Source organism: Amphiura filiformis, chromosome 17 (assembly GCF_039555335.1).
Source record: "Amphiura filiformis chromosome 17, Afil_fr2py, whole genome shotgun sequence".
NCBI lineage: Eukaryota > Metazoa > Echinodermata > Ophiuroidea > Amphilepidida > Amphiuridae > Amphiura > Amphiura filiformis.
In genome coordinates, this window is record NC_092644.1 from 2349519 (window position 1) to 2365716 (window position 16198).

A 16198-nucleotide genomic window follows, 5' to 3' on the forward strand; every position below is an offset into this window, starting at 1 on the left:
GAATAAGTAAGGGGTAGAACCCGTGAGATGGAAGTGGAAGCCGAATCCCTGGGGATGGGACCTGTACACCAGATTAACTCATTTGCCGTGTAAACTAATACTCCTTCCAGTTAATCTAGCTAATAATAATCGTGATTTTTTAAATAATTTTTATTGCATAGGTGTCCTCTGTTCTTGGTCTGTGTTGGATATTGATGTTCTTAGCCAGCGCTGCTGATGTGGAGGTCATCTGGTGGATTGCTATCGTGGTTTCGTCTCTTCAAGGTATCCATGTATTCTTTTCATTTGGATTTAGTGGAGCGGCTCGTCAGATGTGGAAGAAATCGAAACTATCTTCTTAAAATAGAGCTACATAGTAGTATCGACGAAAACTAGACATAAATATACTTTATCTAAATAGTAATGTAGTTTTATTGTAGATCTTGTTTAGCACATATATAAAACAAGCATTGATTATATATAAGAAACAAATAAGAAATATATTATGCACACATCTAACAAATGTAAAATATAATAGGACACTATATAAAACTATATATAAACCAGCGATGACGAACATGTGCATATTACCTCTATAACCCTCACACCTTAATGAGCAGGCAGAGGTTGTACGCTTTGAACGCGAGTGCGGCAAGGGATAAAATTGCGTCGGTAATGACACACCGTCAAAAAGCGTACATTTGTCGTTTACCGACTGTAACAATAAAAGAAAATTGCAATTTTGCTTTTTAGAAATAAATAAATGAGATATCATGGCAACAATGTTATATGCAGTGGAAAAAGTTACATCTTGGCTAACAGAATAGCTTTACTTGTTTTCTTTACTAGTTCGGGCTCAAACTCTAAAGACCAGTCAAGTTAAAAAAAAAAGGGTTAACGCACCACTTATTGCAACCGAATCCGTTTAGTCACCATTCATTTCAGAAAAGCATATTTAATAACACATCAAAAGTCCCCTAAAATCCAAGTCGTGGAACAGTGCCTAATTTGCATAAATCCAACATGGCTGCTTATGCAGGGGTGAAATTTCACTTACGCTGATGTTAATATGTCTAATGCACTCCCCCTTCGAAACTCGTGCATTAGACGCATCAACATCAGCACTCGTGCATTATTTCGTCTAATTTCTCTCCTCAGAACAAGTAATACGAGTTCATTAACCTATAATTAACGGGTCAAGTACCGTAAGACATTCTACGCATAACATTACGCTTGGTTATGCGTACATATGTGCGGTGGATACACGTCATATGCTTGACCTTGAAGTAAACAACTTGAAATGACAGAATAGATATGGGGGAAAGCGATATGTTCCCTTAAATCCTTTACACCTAAATAATGTGTCATTGACGTAAAAAACGTTCAAATAGTTAGTTCGGCTGCACCTCCCCTATTATAGCATGGTTTGAGATCAGCGCGGGCCTATCATTTTAACCACGACTCGAATAAAGCAATCAAAATTTGTTTTATATACCTCATAATATAGATTTTTGTCATTAGTGTTGCCATGCTCCGCAACTTCTGCAGCAATGTATCGAGCTCCGATTTCGACAGGTTTTGGCGGCGCCCGTCAAATCCATGTCGATCACTTTCAAGTAATCTTCAAAGATTTTTAGAGCGTATTTGTCCTGGAGGTAATATCCATCTCTTACACGGACTGATTATCAACACTGAATACGCTCGTTAAATGGATGTACGTGGATGTTGCGATTTCGTAAAGTTTGATCGGGACGCACATCGGTAAAAAGTTCGTTTCCATGACCGGGCATAATTCATTTTAATATAGTGCAAAGTTAAAACAATGCCCCCACTTGTAACCAATCAGATGACAGGTATCTATATAAATATTAACTGTCCATGAGTGCGATGGTTGAAATATAATCACGACACGGTGAGTGGAATGGAACAATACATCTCGTGATTACATTTGAGACAGTACATATTAGTTTTATATCATTCGCACATAAATTCTTTTACTTAAAAATACTATTTCAGGTAGGAAATACATTTTTTCATAGATAAGATTTGAAACATGAGTATAAAGCAAACAATAAGGCCATGTTTTTTTTATACTGGGCACTGTACAATGGTGATCCTCCGCCACATGATCTTCAATAAACATTATTGATGAATTCTACTTGTTTCTGTACTTGATCTCAGCCAAGTGATATCATGTTTAGCATTCATTGCCTCAGTATTTGTTAATTAGACAATTAAAAATTACTAATTATGTGTTGCTACATTAATAAAGTTCGTTGCCCTCTATGTATTTTGAATAGGGATTTAATGTAGGCAACATTCAAAAGGGTGCTATGGACAAACAAAACATGATAAAAGACTCAAATTTCTTAAGCAGACCTTGGTTGTGATTCTCTTTACTTCATTAAACTAAAAACGAGTAAAACATAGAAAGTTTGCGACAAATCTGAAAGAGCGCCCTCATGCTCACTTTTGATCCAAAAAGTCCATTTTACGAAAACGCTTTGTCGAATTCTCTTTTAACTTGCAAAACTGGATTGTTGAGCTTATTTTACATCTAGCTACATGCCTCAATCATGAAAATTTGCATCTCCAGTGCCAGATAAGGGGTGTTTTGAAGAAATTTATATAAATATTGATAGATTTTTGACCACCCTGTATTTACATAATGAAGTACTTGACTGTTAAAAGTTCCATATGGCTGGGTGGGCAATTAAGTTAACTATATTTTAAAAAACATGTTTAAAAACATGTGTCAAAACTTTACATTATCAATGTACGTCGAGGGATGACACCCCTAACTGAATTAATACTTTCATCCTTATTTTGTTTGTTACACCCTGTATATTATATGGGTCACCCTGTATAATGACTCCCATTGTATAGTTTCTGAAATCGTCTGAGTATATATGCTCTCAGAATATATATACTGTTCTAATGTAAACTTTTGAAGTTATAGTACCAAACCTGTAAAAGCATGTGATTTGTTTGAAAAATACACATGCAACGCAACTGGTGCCCAACATAAAAAACATGACCATAACTTACATATAAAAGTTGAATTATTGCGGGAAAAATAATTTTTATGGTGCGCGAAGTAGCTTTAAAAATGGTTATATCTATAACTGAGAGCAAATTAACGCGGGCAAAACGCTTTCTGTCATGATATACATTAACTAACTTCAGCTTGTATTAAATTTTCAGCGAAAATGATTGTTTTTGTCTTTGTGAGATAAATTATATCGCTATGTTGACATAATGCTGATAATAAGGCGACATTATCTTGTCAAGTCGTGGCACTTAATAACGCTTCTGTACTATATAGTATGTTTGACAAATGTTAAATGAGGTAATTTGAATCTCAATTCGCCAGCGAAGTGTTACGTGCAATCCGAGTATCACTATGTCAATTGAATCACGATTTTGAGTTCTGCACCATGATCGAAATGATCGCAACACAACTTGAGTCTATGGCATGTACCGTCGGCCATTTTGAAAAATATTTTTCAATGGTCTGGACTGCAATGCTGTTCAATGCATGTTTTCTGGGGTTTGCTGGGTAGTGGAATTCATATCTATATACCTTTCAGCCGCCAATTTCAGCTCAGAAATTTTCGGTGCCTTGCCAGTTAGTTGTGTCAGCAGTGGCGTAGCTAGTACTATTTCAGAGGGCTGGCAAAGAGGGGGCAAGCGGGGGGAACAAGCCAACTAAAAAGTACAAAATGTGCTAAAAAGTACAAAAAGGCTTAAAATCTTACATATCAGGGCTTCCAGTATTCCACATGAGGTGGGGTGTGTGGGGGGGGCAAGACTTCGCACGGGATTGGGGCAGCTGCCACCTTCGCTCCCCCTCCCCCACAGCGTCATCATCCCTATATCTTCGTGTCAAAATTGCCGTGATAGTACGGCGAATCCTCTCGTTTTTTCAAAAGCTACGCATGGAGATTTTGTTCGAGATAGGCCGAGCGACTCAGGTTAAGCATACCATATGTACACGATATGAGATACCACATAGCCTGCAACAGAGTTTCTATTCTATGTTTTTACGATTTGCGCATGATCAAGTACCCCATATGATATTGCCATTACAAGAAAAATCGAGTTACGTCAGGTAAACCCCAGGTTTTGTTTCCAATACACTGACTGGAAATGCAATACACTAATTAGCGGGGATTGCTGTTTGCTGTGGATATATTTTACTGCATTTTATCCGTAACGATTTTGAAATCGTTCGTAAAATTGTGATATATTAAACTGTTTGAGAATTACAATTATGTAAAGGAACACGTGTACAGAATATTTAAGCACAAGTCTATACAATGAACTGTATCAACACACTATACCACTTTCTTTATCTGCGTCAATAATAGAATATTGATTTCAATCGAATTGAATACATCTCTCCATTTTGAGTCTGTACTCCACTACTCAGCGACCTAGCGATCGATTTCTAGCCGATCAGATAGGACTCCTTTTCTTGCGTTCGGTGAAATACCAATCGCCCGTCGCTCACCAACGGAGTATTAAGTTTATAATATAGGGTGTCGACATTGTGCCCCCCCCCCCCGTGTGTCAGTAAGGTAACCGTTTGTCATTAGAGTAGAGTATTGTGTGTAATTTTTGTTCATTTTGATGGACAGATTTTCAAGATATGACCATGTGATAAATTGTGATAAAGTTTCTTTCTGAGCCCAGTTTATTTAAATGTATCAATGTAAATTTCTTTATAATATGTTACGTACAATAGAAATATAATACTAACGTTGGTCGAATACAGTGATATATTCATAAGGTCAATTTCATTTGCAATGAAGTGGTATATCTGTCGAATTACACTGGTGCTGTTATTAATGGCAAATGCTGCCAATTCATCACAATCGCGCGTATTTAGAAAAGTTTTGAGACTGACAACTTTAAGCGTTTTTACTTTCCAAACGTTACACAGAATTGAATAAATCCAAAAATATCTTGATGTATCGGCGTCATGTACTAAAAAAACAAGACTACTATAATCGTAAACATGCCCTAAACATCACCTGTGTGTAAATATTAATAAATATAAATAAATAAATAAACAAATAAATAAATAAATAAATAAATAAATAAATAAATAAATAAATAAATAAATAAATAAATAAAACAGTATAATTTTCAGGCAGACTATCTCTGCAATTAATTAAGAGTGCTCAATCCCATTACAGAAGATCGTAAAACAATTCAAAAATTTCAAAGTATAGACCTCTGCACAGTGTCATCGCCCCGATATCTTCATGGCAGAAATCGCAATGGTAGGTTGAATACACCGCCACACATGGCCATTTTGTTCCGACCTGTTTTAGAGTTTTGAGACGCATAATGGGCCGAATGACATCTGACTAAGGCTACTGACAATAGCCCGGTGAGTGGCGGTGACTGACCTCGCTAGTGTGTGAGTGACCATGGTACGCCATATGTCATCTGCTTTTAGACTACCTCCACGATTGGCCTATACACTGCGCTATATAGTCGGCACATATAAAATCAGAATTATTGTCAGTTTTTGAATTCAAAACGCAAGCTCCTTTCTCAAGACGCTAGCTAACGACTATCATATCTATTCAAAACATATATTCAAGTGCAAGGAACCACATCTGGCTTCTTTAGACGAAATCATTTACGGTAGATATTCATCATTTTCTACCCCGGTATCCAAAGATTTTCGTCTCATATCAAACTCGTGCATAGTAGATTCACGTGTATCGATCCCGGGTATTGATTTTAGTATCTAGTATCACCAAGTAATTATTAGCCAGACGATGTCGGTGTGCTCTGGCACCAGGGCTCTGGTAAGGCAACAGTTACTTTGAGTTTGTCGGCATGCCTTCACTTTCGATCATTTGGTACCCGATCATCAGACGGATGATTATCGGGGACCGTCTGATGATCGGGTAACTACCCAATGATCGAAAGTGAGGGTTTGCCGCGAATCTCATATATAGTAACTGTTGTCTTTCTAGAGGTCTATTAATAAATAAATAAATAAATAAATAAATAAATAAATAATAAATAAATAAATAAATAAATAAATAAATAAATAAATAAATAAATAAATAAATATATAAATAAATAAAGTAATTAATTAATTAATTAATTAATTAATTAATTAATTAATTAATTAATTAATTAATTAATGCTTTATTAATTACAATACACTTTAAGACTTTTTATAGCGCCCATTAGAACACCATAGTTATACATGAAACGTCTATGTCTTGATTCATTTTACCTCATATTTTCGCTTTCAACGGGCCTCGCATAATTATTTGTTTGTCGCCCATCTACAACAAACAAACAAGACTTATAGTTTGAAAATCTTCACTTTTGGCGTTAAAAGCTTTTACGCTCTCAGTATTCAAGTCGGGTATTACTCAATAGTGGAGAGTGATTCTTTGTAACCAACTCATTCAAAAGTCATTCTCTGAATGTCCACACATATATTGATTAACGAACTTTGCCGTGACAGATGAGCGTATTTGAGAGCGCTAATATAGCTAACAAAAATAGAATACGTATGTCTTAAGGTGTTTTGTCTATCACTTAATTGGTATTATTTTGTCTTTACCATTCGGTTTTAATACTCAGAAGATGCATTTGCTCTAAATATTGTTTTCAATGCATGACGAATACAAAACCATTTCATTGTCAATCTCAATGTTAGTGTTCTTTAATGCGTCATTGACAAAAATGCGCTAACCACCATAGAGAAAATAAAACAATATAATAATCGCGAAACTATAATTTAGCGGTACGTCAAAGATGACAACTATTATATGTGTTTGGCAGAAGTTGGTGTTGTTTATTGTTTGCTGGCATGGTGTACTACAGAGTACAGCCCAAAGTTATCCAGAAGGTAAGCTACTAATACTAACATGACAAACAAGCAATATGGTGGTGGTGGTGGTGGTGGTGGGGGGGGGGGGTAATATATACCACTCAAATACTGGTATTTTATATCGATACATTCAGGAAGGTACAAATATAAAAAGTATTATATCCAAAACACCGTCGACAACCAGGCCGAAGAGATGGTCCTGTTGAAAGACTTTAAGCATTGTCACACATATTTTCGCCATATCAATTGATATAAATCTGAGTTGACTACGGGGATATAATCCATCAAACTGATGCAGGGACGTAGCCCTCCTCTTTGCTCCAGCCAGATGAGCAAGATCCGTGTGAATTTTTTGTTTTCATCCTTTTTCCTTCTTAAGGGTAGCAACTATATTAAACTGTTGCGATTTGGTAGTTCACAGCATCTTGGGAATAGTAGTGATTGCATTGATCATTTCATATCGAGTGTGTGGAAGAATTCAAATATCACAGATATACTGTTATAGCCCTTGGGTGTTTGTTTTATTATTTGTCCTTTTTTTGGTCGTCTGCCATTTGTTTATTTCCGTTTTACTCTTGCCTTTTTGGTTTATTCAATTCAATTTTTCCCTTTTTTTCCTTTGCCGTGTATGGTTTCTTTTCGACTTGCTGTTTCTGGTTTTTTTTAATTACTTCAAATACATTATTAGTTTACTATCATTTTGTTTATGGTTTTGTTTTTATTTATTCCTTTGAACTGTTTTGTTCTATTTCGGTAGGTTTGTTTATCTAGTAGCCTCCACTTCCCTGATTTTGACATAATATCTTCCTTTCTTCATGGGAAACCCGTTATCAACTAAATTGATATTAAGGGCGTTGGCTGTTACTAACGTTGATCGTTGATATGCAAATGCAAGAATTTACGCTTCCGTTTACTCTTTTCCACTGAGACTTGCTACGATACTTGCTTTTTGTTATTTTCCTATTGCACGTGCCTCAAAGCAAGTTTCTATACAATTGAATGATCATGAAAAGAATCTTCCGCACATTGGCGCGAACTAATCACATTAATGTATATTCAAGAAATGTAATGTTCTTTCTTTCTTTCTTTCTTTCTTTCCTTCCTTTCCTTCTTTCTTTCCTTCTTTCTTTCTTTCTTTCATTCTTTCTTTCTTTCTTTCTTTCTTGCTTTCTGTCTTTTTTTCTTTCTTTCCCTTCTTTCTTTCTTTCTTTCTTTCTTTCTTTCTTTCTTTCTTTCTTTCTTTCTTTCTTTCCTTCTTTCTTTCTTTCTTTCTTTCTTTCTTTCTTTCTTTCTTTCTTTCTTTCTTTCTTTCTTTCTTTCTTTCTTTCTTTCTTTCTTTCTTTCTTTCTTTCTTTCTTTCTTTCTTTCTTTCTTTCTTTCCTTCTTTCTTTCTTTCTTTCTTTCTTTCTTTCTTTCTTTCTTTCTTTCTTTTCTTTCTTTCTTTCTTTCTTTCTTTCCCAATTTCACGTGTAAGTTTCTATACAGTTTAAATGAATCTTCCGCACAACTATTTGGTGCGAACTTGTATATTCAAGAAATGTAATGTTCTTTCTTTCTTTCTTTCTTTCTTTCTTTCTTTCTTTCTTTCTTTCTTTCTTTCTTCTTTCTTTCTTTCTTTCTTTCTTTCTTTCTTTCTTTCTTTCTTTCTTTCTTTCTTTCTTTCTTTCTTTCTTTCTTTCTTTCTTTCTTTCTTTCTTTCTTTCTTTCTTTCTTTCTTTTTCTTTCTTTTCTTTCTTTCTTTTCTTTCTTTCTTTCTTTCTTTCTTTCTTTCTTTCTTTCTTTCTTTCTTTCTTTTTCCTTTCTTTCTTTCCAGCCGCCTGATATTCGTTCAACTTGAGGCAAAGCAGCCTTATTTTTATTTTTTCTTGTATCATATTGTCTATTTTTGCATCCCATCATTTTACTTGATTTTCACTAAAAATGCTAATCATTCCACATAATTACATAGCACAATGACATCACTGGGCACACATGCAGGGATTTTTGTCACGGCGTGGCACTCATATGGAATTTGAAAAAAGCCATTTAAATCATGTAGGCATGTATCTGACAAGCTTGTACATAGGCAATTGAATGGTCTGTGGTTTATATTATATTATATATTATATTTCCAGTTTGAAATAATGCTCGAGGGGGGCACCTAACATAATACAGCTATGCTTTCCCAGAGAGGCCCCAGCTTTTGGACAGCACAGTTCCAACAGACCCCTCAAATTGACCAAAACGGCGCGCACTGAAAGACCCTTAATCAGTCGTCTTAGGGCATTTAAATAAAGGCACTTTATTTAATGCCCACGTGATCAGATGGGCGCTGACATTACAGCGTCTAGACAGGATGTCTGGAAAAGTGACCTTTGGCACAGCGGGTGGTATTCCTGTGTATTTCAATTGGAAACGCTGGATGCATGTCCAAATTTTCTAGCAAATTTGTCAACTTTGTAGTAATATTGTAAGAGTTTCCGTCGATAACTTTTTTTCCGTCGTTCAAAACTTTCAAAATTTAGTTCTTGAAAACATACTAAAAACAGAATCCCTGTATTTTTCAGCAATTTTGATGATATTTGTCTGAAAATTTCCTATCTCTTAGCATTGTAGCACATCTACTGATCACTTGGTGGTCCTGGTATGACGGCGCCCATGGGTCACGTGGGCATTAAATTTGGTGCCTTTTATTTAATACCCTAACTGTTAATTTCAGGTCTAAAAGACCTCTATTAAAATTGATCTTATGCGAGCCATTTTTGTTTTCAGTTTTAGCTACTTATAAACTAAAAATAGTCACGATGTACTTCGTAATATTAATACTATTAAACATTGGTAAAAGACAGAAAATGAAAAAAGACAGAAGAGTTTGGAGAACAAAATTTTAGGATAGGAGTTAATGTTTGGTTTGTTGTTTAAGGGTGTATGTCCCATTATTGGTGGTCTTTTAGATTGTCGTGAAACATGGTAGATGTAAGCACGACAAATGTCATAGAGCGTGTTTCTACAGAGCCAAATACCGCTTTGGAAACGGTATGGAACCGTTAATCACTCCTGTGGAAACAGCCTCCAACGCCTTTTTGCAACGCCTTTTCATCGCCAACGGAAACCTCGTTGGAGTAGGTTTTTGCCGTTGACGAAGCGAGTAGATTTTCTGTGGAAACAGACCGAAGCGGTAACTTGCCGATTATTGAGCAAAATCAAACAAAATGGCTGTTAATCAATATGTTAATTGGACAGACGACATGACAAAAACGTTAATAACAGCCTGGGCAACATAACAAGTCCAAACTGTTATGTAATGCCACAATTTATCCGTGATACGGAAAAACAGAAAAACTCACGGAATTCGGGGTTTGCTCACGGAAATTTGTAAATGCTACAAAATAGTGAAAAACTGTGTAAAATGTAAAACTTTCCTCTTGATTTGCAAAATATAACAAAAAAAAGTGATTATTTAGCAATAATCAACCATTAAACAATCCATTCTAGCATTAATTCTAGGCCTACGATGCAATATTCTGGCCATACTACCGTACAAAATACACTTTTAAAACATGTTTGTCATTCAGATTAAACGGTATGAACACGCCAACGGCAAAAACCTGTCTGTGGAAACAGCAGGTTAAACGGTAAGATAGCGTTATCCATTTAGCGGTAACTTAGCGGTGCGCCTGTAGAAACACGCTCATAGATTGTCGTGAAACTTTGCTTGAGGTGATCACAATTGAGCAGCCACAATTTAATGTCATGTCAAGGTCATGTGTGCTCAATTGAACATTTTCATGCAACGTGGTGGATGTGATCACAATTAAGCGCCAAAACATATTCAAGGTCATGTGAAGGTCATCCAAGGTCTGCTGTTGGATTGTTGGACGCTAATGAAACTTGGTGGGTGTTATCATCTTTCAGCAGGGAAAATTGTTATCTGATCTGAGGTCAACTGAATATTGATTGTTGGATTGTCAGGAAACTTGCTTGGATTGATTTCCATTGAGCTTTTTGTTACAATTCTGAATTTAATATATTTCGTACACATTTTAAGAGTAAATTTGTATTTATATTTCCTAGTATATCCTTGGTGGTATTTACCAATAAAATACCCATATGTCCCATCCGGTTAATTAATTTACACATAAAACAAATTACCAGTATATCAAGCACTTATGCAAAATGATCTTCATCCATTTCTTGTTTAATTTTATCATGCTCGCAATACTTTCTTTTACCCATAGAATTTTCACTTGAAGTACGATTATCGGAAAGGGCAAAGCCGCAAAATCTCAGCAGACTGGAAGTACGTCGACAACATGGTGATTGGGGAACAGTATGCTGCTTGCAATTCTGTCTTTACGAAACAACCCCTAATTTTGTACGTTCAGCGATGGATCATTTGTGTCAACTTGTTGGATACCAGAGGATGATTTAAGGAAGCCCCATCATGCACTGTAAAAGTGTTATCACTAGAGTTTCAACTGCCACTTTACTTTTCAAATCCCATTGAACTCTGTGCAAAAGATGTTGTTTTAGAATTGCCCGTGTGTCATTATTACTTGGTCGATTTCAGATTTAAAGTGATGTATGCATGAAGGATAATTCACACCTTCTGTAGATAACATAAAATGTGAAATCGACCAACTTTTTGAAGGTGTTTTTATTGTAAATATATCTGTCCAAATTCAAATTTAACCATGCACGTGTGTATGCAGTGGGCGGTCAGTGGTGTCATGTTCACTCACACAGCTGTGCTAACCGCAAGACTTGCTGGGAAGTGCTTAAATCATCCTCTGGTTGGATACAAAGGAGTTCTTTCATACAGCAATCAACTGGAAGCATCCCTATCGTTGAATGGTTCTCTCGGGGATTCTCTATCTGCAGTCCACTTAGAACTAGCGTACTATGACCCTTTGCGACGGTCTTATACATCGCTTTCTGACTTCGGTATTAGTAATTGGTCGCAGCCGTCGTGTGGATCATCAAATAATTTGTATCTTTCTTGTTACTCAGGTAAAAAGGTGTTAAAGGTGTTATTCTTTTGACATTTGTTTATATTTAGCATCATCGCCAAAGTCATCGTTTTCATCGTCATCAACATCATTATCACCATCGTCATTATCATTATCTCCATCATCATCATCATCATCATCATCATCATCATCATCATCGTCATCGTCATCGTCATCATCATTATCATCATCATAATAATAATAATTATCATAATCATTATCAACATCATCACTATCGTCGTCGACGACATCATCATCATCACCATCGTCATCGTCATCATCATCATCATCATCATCATCATCATCATCATCATCATCATCATCACCATCGTCATCATCATCATCATCATCACCATCGTCATCATCATCATCATCATTATCTCCATCGTCATCATCATCGTCGTCATCATCATTATCATCATCATCTCCATCGTTATCATCATCGTCGTCATCATTATCATCATCACCATCGTCGTCATCATCATTATCATAATCATAATCATCATCATCATCATCATCATCATCATCATCATCATCATTATCATCATCGTCATCGTCATCATCATTATCATCATCATAATAATAATAATTATCATAATCATTATCAACATCATTACTATCGTCGTTGTCGACATCATCATCATCACCATCGTCATCATCATCATCATCATCATCATCATCATCATCATCATCATCATCATCATAATCATCATCATCATCACCATCGTCATCATCATCATCATCATTATCTCCATCGTCATCATCATCGTCGTCATCATCATTATCATCATCATCTCCATCGTTATCATCATCGTCGTCATCATTATCATCATCATCACCATCGTCGTCATCATCATTATCATCATTATCATCATCATCACCATCGTCGTCATCATCATTATCATCATCATCATCGTCATCGTCATCATCATCATTATCATCATCATCATAATAATAATAATAATAATAATTATCATAATCATTATCAACATCATCACTATCGTCGTCGTCGTCATCGTCATCATCGTCATCATTATCATCATCATCATATTTATTATCATCATCATCATATTTATTATCATCATCACAATCGTCATCATCACCATCATCATCATCATCAACAACAACAACATCTTCGTCTTCATAATTAACAATAAAGCTGATAGGCAATGTTTTGTTACCTTTACTTGTTGCTTTCATATGTTCCTTTCGGGTCTTTCTTGCAGAGGAAGATTCTTTTCAGTGGAGAATCGTAAATGAACAATTTGAACCCTCTTATCGTGGAAGACTTGAAATACGTAGAAATACGGAGCCGTGGGGATCTGTCTGCTTTGGTTTTGTCTATGAATACAAAGTGCGAGGCATTTGCAAGACCCTTGGATATAAATCGAATAATCCGTTGATTTTTGCTTGGGAAGGTAACAGTTCAAGTACAGTTATATGGAATGAATTATCTTTACCCGGTGTTCAGCCTTCAGTGTCCTGGAAAAATGTGCGTTGTGACAACAACCGCGTTCTTCATATCGCCTGTGATCCAGGTAAGTTCTCCCTCTTTCTCTCCCTCTCCTTCTCTCCCCCTCTCTGTCTTTCTCCCCCTCCCTCTCCCTCACTTACTCCCCGATTCCCTACATGACTAGCTATGACTTTCTTTCTCAACTTCTTCTCTTTGCTCTCGTTGTATCACAGGAAATGAAACTATTGGTAGGTTGCGTCTTGTAAATGGCACCACTCTGTACGATGGACGCCTAGAATACAGCTTCGAAAACGAGGGATGGAAAGCTACATGTATTAGATCAAATCCCACAAAAGCTTTGCAGCGTGTTTGCATAGCACTCGGCTTTCCATCGTTGTTAGGATATTACATCATAAGTGAAACTGGAAATGATATCATATATAATATTGGCGTCTCTTTTATAATGTCTCCGTGCAGTCAAGATCGAACTTTGAGAATCCGATGTTCACCGAGTAAGCTTTTAGACCACACATGGGCCTAGTCATGAAAGAAAAAACTCCTGACATACATCAATGGGTTGGGATGTGGGGGTACCCGCATGACAATATTTTTCGCTTTTGTACGTCATCCTCAACGACTGAATTTTCATTTAAAAATGTTGAAAAGCTATTTCAACAGGTAATTCACTAAATGGACTCATCGTTGACCCAACCTAAGATGTTAAAAATATGGGGTGCACCACTCTGTCCGACACGCCGCTAGTCTGACACACCGCTAGTCCGACTACACAAGTTCCCTATGTACTTAGGGGCGCGTCAGTCCAAAAATGGAAATCTCTGCAGCAGTCCGACACGCCGCTAGTCCGGCTCTGAAAAGCACTTAATTAGTCCAACTGGTCCGACACGCCGCTAGTCCGAATCTGAAATACACTGCGCTAGTCCAAAACTGAAACCATAGTGCTAGTCCAAATCTGAAACCACTGCGCTAGTCCGAATCGGAAAAACGCTAGTCCGAAACTGAAAAACACTGCGCTAGTCTGTTTCACAAATTCCGACTAGCACCGTGCTATTTATACTTCAGTTAAGTATATGGTCAATTCCAGCGAAAGCGGGACAAAATTCTCTCTATGTTAACTTTCCACTTTAAAATGTCATTAATAAAGGAAATCACGTTATTGATGGAGCATATCATGTCAAGTCCAATGTGCTCTCTTTGTGCATATAGGCCTTTACTAGCAAGTCATACCAGGGGACAAGTTATGATGGCTTAAATGAATTGGCGTTACCCACGAATTCAAAGATAAAGCACCATATATGTCATTGAATGTCCTTCAATCAAAATGAAATTATTACCGTTAGAAAGACGTTTGCATGATCTCTCATCATATGTAAAACGATTGAATTCCACCGAAGTTTGTGGACTCTAGAGGCCATTAAGTCAATTTGGCTAATAATTTTGTTACCCGCGTATCAAAAATAAAATGATCGTTCTGAAAATGTTAAGTGAATATGCCATAAATGACTATATCATGAAACGAAGTTTCGTTCTATAATTCTGAGGTCCAAGTGATTATTTTATGCAAATACGTTTTACCCATAAAATTCCATAAAATCAAATTTGACGTTACCCACGTATCAACTGTTACCCACGAGTCCAGCTAATATAATTGCCATAACTTAAATTAATATTTAATGACTTTGGACACTGAATTTAGTTTGACAAGCGCTTAAAATTGTAAATCGTAAAAATAAGTTCACCGCTTTAAAAAAAGAATCTACGACGGTTTAAACTTTTGTTACCCACGAATCCCGAATAGATGCTAACCTTGAAAAACAAGGAGATTGTTTATTTTAAGTTTAAATCAGCACATATTCAAGCCATGGGTATGCTATAATTTTTACAGTACTTACAGTTTATGCACCTAAGAAACACAAACCCCAAACGGTTCTACAGTACTTATAGCTTTACCCACGAATTCGGCGTTACCCACGAATCCAAGGATTTACTCGTAAATTATATGTTTCTTATGCATCTTAACATTTTGAAAACATGCGAAATAGGTTCCAAAACAGTCCTGTTTAATAGCGTCCTCTTGAAGGTATACTGAAGCTGTATCATGAAGTTTTGATTGATTATCCTAAATTACCATTTTTGTGGTAAATGCAATTGGTTAGAGAAACGGGAGTCATTGAAACACAATGGAGGAATAACCGCATGATAGTTTCCAACCTTCTGTAATATTTTCATTTTGCCGCTTACCAATACATACCTTCAAATATGTGTTACCCACGAACATTTTGGTTACCCACGAATCCCTACTTAAATTATAGTTAACAATGTATTGATAGTGTTTTAGTTCATAGGAACTGTCAAACACGAGTTAATAGAATATTGCTGCATGAAAATATGGAATGATTTTACTAAAATAATAATATAAAACTGTTTGCTCTGTTTATTTTAATTTGGCAACTTCATTATTCTCAAGATTTTTATACCCAAAATGCCATAATGATCCATTCTAAATATTCCACGTAGTTTGTATTTTGATTAAAATTCATTTTAGTGCCATTGCAGCCTGAATTATTGACATACGGAAAAGTATTTTTTATTTTTATTTAAAAAAAAATAATAGGAATTGCCATTTTCCAGACGCTGTTACCCACGAATCCATCCGAGATCCTCATCCTGCGACGAGATACAAAATCTAACTTTATATTTATATGAAGCATTTATTCTAATCTTTCGAAATAATACAGTAATGTTAAATGACAGCCACTTTGGAAAGAGTTCGAAGAATTGACACAATCTTAACTGTACACCTGGTTCTTTCTTAAAATTTGTAATAACCAAAATATTTCTTTGTAGATATATGTAATAAAATTCTATTTTACGTTCAAAGTCTTCACC